The following is a 6,334-nucleotide window of genomic DNA, read 5'->3' on the forward strand; positions in this document are numbered from 1 at the left end:
ATAGGCTTCCTCTGTCCTTCAGCACCCTCCCAACCCTACCCCCACCCCAACTTTGGCACACAGTAAACTATGAAGGCTATTGGCTAGGAGAAGAGGGTGAATGGGGTCTGAGAGGGCAAGAACATCTGGATTCTGAGCTGGGAACTATTATTCCACAAAAATTCACCAAATACCTGCTATGTGAGCCCTCTTTACTGTTGGGGATACAGAAATATAGCACACATAGCAAGCCCCCTAAGAACTTGAGTCCAAAGGCAGGGCAGCTGGATCCCTGGAATAGAGCAGTGGTTCCCACCCTCTAGGTTACAGGCTGAGAAGTTGGGGGTGGGGTGGTCAGCAGAGGGGGAGTTTGAGTTATCGGAAAGGGTCTGAGACTCAATATGCATGTCAAACCATGTCATTTTTTTATCTGTTTAGCAAGCATACCATAACATCTCAGACATATTACTATTTTTCAAATGTATGTAGAGTTTGTTGTGATTAATAAAATATAAATTCACTTGCATGCCATTGGATTTATAGTCACTTTTTGTGATCAAGTATTTTTTCAATCCACAGATACTATTAACATAACTACTATTAGGAGTTAATGTTCTGTCATTTAACAAGAATTGTCATATTAGAAAAAGTAGGGAGCAATTGGGAGAGATCTTGCTCTCCTAGCCCTTCCTCGCTCCTTAATGGGTCCTGTGTTCAGGTGTCACCCATTGCCCAGCCTCAGAGGCATCCAGTGCTCAGGCCCCCACCCTAGCCCCATCTAGGCCTCAGGATACTGTCCCACCCTACCTGCCCTGAGGCCTCCACTGCTGGGTGGAAGGGGAGGAGCAGCAGCCTGGGACTTAGAGATACCAGCTTTCTGAGGTCTTGGGGTTGAAAGGTCAGGCCAGGGAGTAGAAGTCTAACTGGAGAATCAGTTCAGAAAAGTCAGAGCAAGAAAAAGGTGACTTGGGAACCAGCTCCAAGACAGCAAGCCAGAAGCAAAAGCATGGTTAATATACTTGGAAGCTGATGTGAATCCAGGTATCTGGAGAAGAGGAAGGGCTAGGAGATTGCTTTGGCCCTTTGGCAAACAGGCCTGTGGCTGAGGGGGCAGTATGGGGGGAGTAGGTGATGTCAGGGGATTAGCTTGAACTCATTGAGAGGGCTCAGTGAGGCGTGGGGCTGGCAGGAGGGGGAAGGAGGCAGGAACCCGATCTGGGACCTATTCACAGGTAAAGGGTATCCGTGGAGCCGGGAGGGGAGGGGGCAATTGAGGGTGCCTGGCTACAGTTTATTCATTTGGTGATCTGGGTATGATATTCCTCCCCCACCACGTCAGCACCCCTCTTTCTCATGCCTTAGTTCTTAAGGTTCTGCCTCTCTTCTCTCTCTAGGTCTTCTGCTAAGACCTTATTTTCCCTCTTCTTGTTCTCACCTCTCTGAGCATCATCTTCCTCCCCTTTCTCTGGTTTTCATTTCTCTCCCCCTTTCTAGGTTTCATTATACCTAGGCCTATCCCATCCCCTTGCCTCCAGTCTTGCTCCCCTCTTGTGTCTCTCTTGGTCCCAGAAACTCTTTTCCTGTCCTCTACTCTCTCCCTCAGTAACAGAGAGATCCTCCCAAGAAAGCTGAGACCGTACAGATTCTCAAGAGATAAGATACCCAGTTCCCCCAACCCCTCAAAAAAGACAGCTCTAATGTTTTCAATGTTCAAGGTACATTCACAGGATCATAGACTTAGCACTGTAAGGGACCTTAGAGGTCACTGAGTCCACCCCCCTCATTCTACAGAGGAAGAAACTAAGACACAGAGGGATTAACTGATTTACCTAGGATCATACAGCTACTAAGTATCTGAGGCTAGATGTGCCCCCAGCATTTCCTGACTCCTAAGTCCAGCACCCTGTCCATGCCTGCCATGCTGCTTCTCACAAGCTGATGGAAATTCTGATAGTACCACAGATTTGCTTCAGGATTAACATCACAGTCTTTACTGATTTGTTCAGATTATTATATTACCCCTCTTTTTGTTACAAAGCCAGACTTGATTCTACAGGTATTAATCACCCCAACTGCTCCTTAGATGTGGAGGTGGACCTGTGATCTTGTCAATGTGATAACCCCTTCTACCAATTAGACTTGATTCTTGCCTATGTCTTTCTATATAACATCCATAGAAGATCCATCCATAAGGGAGATCCTTCTCATATTTTCTTAACATGTTATACTACCAGGGGAATATTAGACTTAACATGTTAGACTACCAGCTATCTGTTTGCTCTCCTTCTCACTACATGATCTGCCCGCCTCATATTGGGGTCATTCTTGTTCTTTATAATGTCTTTTATTTTAAAAAATGAATGTGGCTGGGACAGCTATGTGGTGCAGTGGATAGAGCCTTTGAGTCAGGAGGATCTGAATTCAAATCTGGCATCAGACACTAGCTGTGTGACTCTGGTCAAGTCACTTAGCCTGGATTACCTAAAAAACCCCAACCTAACAAACAAACAAACAAACCAAAAACACCAGGGAAGCTAGGTGACTCAGTGGATAGAGCACCAGTCCTGGAGTCTGAAGGATCTAAGTTCAAATGTGGCCACAGAAACTTGACACTTACTAGGGGTATGACCCTGGGCAAGTCACTTAACCCCAACTGCCTCGCCAAATTAAAAAAAAGAAAAGAATGTGGCTAATAGGCTGCCATGTGCTTACACTTACCTTACTACCAAAGTCCACTGCCTTTCAATCATCTTTTCCCAAAAGTTAGGCAATAATGATGATGATGATGATGATGATAACAATATACTCTACAAGAATCAATAACTTCCATTTTATTGGTATCTCTACACATAACTCTATAGGTATATCTGATCCCAATTCTATAGGTTCTATGAGACCTATATGGAATTCAGTGAGAGCAATGTAGTGAAAGGAACACTGAATTTAGAGTCAGAAGAGCTGTGGTCAAATCCTTTCCATGTTATCTGACATCTGCATGACTTAGAGCAGATACCTTTTTTTGACTCATTTTCCTCATATGCAAAATGACAGGATTAGATCAGCATGCTCCCATTCCAAATTGGATGATATCATGCATCACCAACCGCAACACTACTGATATCCTCAGTCTGAAGGACTTCTTATGCCATAAGTAGCCTTAGTCTCCTAAGAGACAATCCAGGCAGTGGATAGCACAAGTTATAAAGAGAAGAGTACTAATGTCATTTTCACTTGGTGCTGGCCTGGCAGGAGCAAAGTGTCCATGTTGGGGAACAGTGGGAAACAGAGTGGTGGGTGGGGCCAGATTATGGAAGACCTTGAAGGTTAAATATAGTTTAGACTTGATGTAGTGGGCAGTTATGGTTCTGGCCCATGGTAGAAGAGTGACACGTATTCTAAGAAGGCTAATTAGGCATTGGTATGAGGAGTATGGAACGAAAAGAGGAGAGATTAGAGGTGAAGGGACTATACGGCAGCTCTCTACCCTTTTCTCTTTTCCCATTCCCTCTTAGATTAGATCCAGTATATAGACATGGCTAGGGAATGGAGGAGAATTATCAGTCCAGTCCATTTTCTTTTCTTCCTCTTCCTCCAACCCTAGTTAGGGGGTATGTGTCTGATTCTCCTCCTAGGATGACCATAAGTGAGGAACGTGAGTCTGCTTAAGGTTCATCTTTTAGTCCCAAATCCATTATTCTCTTTGAGAAACATAGTGATGGTAGATATTCCACGGTGAAGAAAGACCAAAAGAAAGATAGTGAAAATATTGCCTTCTAGGGAGTGCAGCCTAAAAGAGATATAGTAGGATATGGTACGTACTATAATTGGAGCCAAGACACCTGACCTCGAATTGCAGCACCAACTCTAGATTTACTCTGAGCAAATCACTTCCCCTCTCCAACCTTCAGTTTCCCCCACAAATCTAGGTCCTCTGTCTCTAAGCCCAATGCTTGGTACATGGAATGCCCTGCTATGTGGAGGGGAAAGAGGACAGGATTTGAAGGCACAGAATCAGGAGTTCAAAGGGGGTCTCAGAAGTCATTTAGTACGATTTGTCCCTGAATAGGAATTTCCTCTACAGTATCATTGACAAATGGTCATCCAACCTACCTATGAAGACGTCTAGTGAGAAGGAACCTACCACCTCCCAAAGCAGCCCATTCCAATATGGGACAGTTCACACTATTGGAAAGGTTTTCCTTTCACTAGGTCCAATTCTGTCTTTAGGCACCTTCCACCCATTGTTACTAGTTCTGTCCTAAAATACCTCTTCTACACACAGATCTATGAAGACCTCTAATGAGAAGGAACCTATAGCTAACATTCCCTCTTCCCCCACGAAGACTTCTCTTCTCCAGACTAAACAGCCCACTTCCTTTAACTAATCCTCATAAGGCATATTCTCAGTCCTGTCACCTATTTTGGTAAGATGGACTTTAGCTTATCTATGTAAATCCTAAAATATGGTACATAAAACTCAACACAATATTTCAGATGATTTTTTTTTTCTTTTTGATGAGGCAATCAGGGTTAAGTCACTTGCCCAGGGTCACACAGCTAGTAAGTATCAAGTGTCTGAGGCCAGAGTTGAACTCAGGTCTTCCTGACTCCAAGGCTGGAGCTCTATCCACTGTGCCACCTAGCTGCCCCATTTCAGATGATTCTTGACCAGAACAGGTAGAACCATTATTTCCCTCTTTCTGGACATTGATTCCATTAATGTGGTTTAGGATATCATTACTTTTTTTTTTTTTTTTGAGGCAGCTAAGTGTGCCTACTATTCTATCTACTGATAGAATGCTAATGTAAGGAAGACCTGAGTTGAAATTTGACCTCAGACATTAACACTGTGTGACCTGGGCAAGTCACTTAACCTCAGTCTTGTTTTATGTAAAATGGGGATAACAATAACACTTACCTCATAGGGATATGAGAATCAAACAAGATAATATTTATAAAATGCTTGGCATATAGTAGGTGCTTAATAAATTCTTGCTCCCTTTCCTCCCTCCCTCCTTTTTGGCCACCATGTTGTAATGCTGATTCATCCATTAAATCTCTTAGATCTTTTTCCTTTTTAGGAAAAAAAAAGTATTATTGATACATCTTTTTATATTATCTCCACTTCCCAATATATCTCATTTTCTCCCTCCTAGAAAGTCATTCCTTATCATAAATAAAACAAACAGTTCAGCAATACTAACCAACATAACAAAGATACCCCAAATTGTATGTAGTGTTCCATACTCATAGTCTTTCACCTCTGAAAAGAAAGAAAGGAGATTCATTCTTATATTTGTTCTTTAAGGCCAAACTTAGTTGTTATACTTTCACAGCATTCATTTTGGATTATTTTGTTTGTTGGCCTTTCCATTTATATTGTTTTAGTTGTAACTGGGGATCTAACACAAAGCTTCCCTAACTGCCTCTGGCTGACCACGAGTTTGAGCTCAGAGTTAAGGCGTTTTGGAGATAACAAAGCAGTCTCCTTACTGGTTACTCCGCAGGCATAGGGGATGACTCAGTGGACTTTTAAAAAGGGAGTAATTCTGCCCTCCAGCTCTTTCTTCCTTTGATTCTTCAGGTGGCATTACATAACTCTGAGACCTCTCATGAGGGGTGGAGGAAGGGAAGCTCACTCATTTTCCTAGCCCAGAAGCCCTTGGAAGCTAAAGCATATGTTCTGCCTACCAAGCCTAAGAAGGGATATTAGCCTCTAGTTACCTCTTCCATTTTGGATTTCTTTCCTGAATGTGAATGCTGGAATAGTGACCTTGAAGTGAGTTAGTGCAGATTTGGAGATGACCTTGTGAATTCAAAAGGTCTGAAGGACATTGAGTCTCTTGGCTGGAACTTAGTGGAAGCAGGGGGAGTTTACACTGATTACTTCACTCTGCATCAGTTCGTGTAAGTTTTCCCATGCTCCTCCATATTCATCATATAAGTCATCTTTTATAATACAGTTAACACTGACTACCCTGGCTCCCACTGCCTGAAGGCCAAGTATGTTATATTTCAGCCCTCCCCCACAGTCTTCCAATGTCCTTATGGGGCTTTGGGATGTCTAGGCTCTCTGCAAATGCCTTCAGCCCCCATCAATGGTTTTCGACAAAAATAAGGATTGGTCCCATGTGCCCTAGTTACATTTAGTCATTAACAGTTGAACTAACATTTACAAAGAAATATTTACTTTAAAAGGGATAATAGTAAATATACAAACTTACTCCCACTAAAACACGGGTAGCATAATTCCCCTTCCCCCTCATACCATCCCAGTCACTGGGAAAGGGAAGACATTAGGTTAATCACTTAGCTTGCACATAGTTCTAGTACCAAGTCCAAAGCCCACCTTGGG

Source organism: Phascolarctos cinereus, unplaced genomic scaffold (assembly GCF_003287225.1).
Source record: "Phascolarctos cinereus isolate Bilbo 61053 unplaced genomic scaffold, phaCin_HiC Scaffold_4;HRSCAF=312, whole genome shotgun sequence".
Classification (NCBI taxonomy): domain Eukaryota; kingdom Metazoa; phylum Chordata; class Mammalia; order Diprotodontia; family Phascolarctidae; genus Phascolarctos; species Phascolarctos cinereus.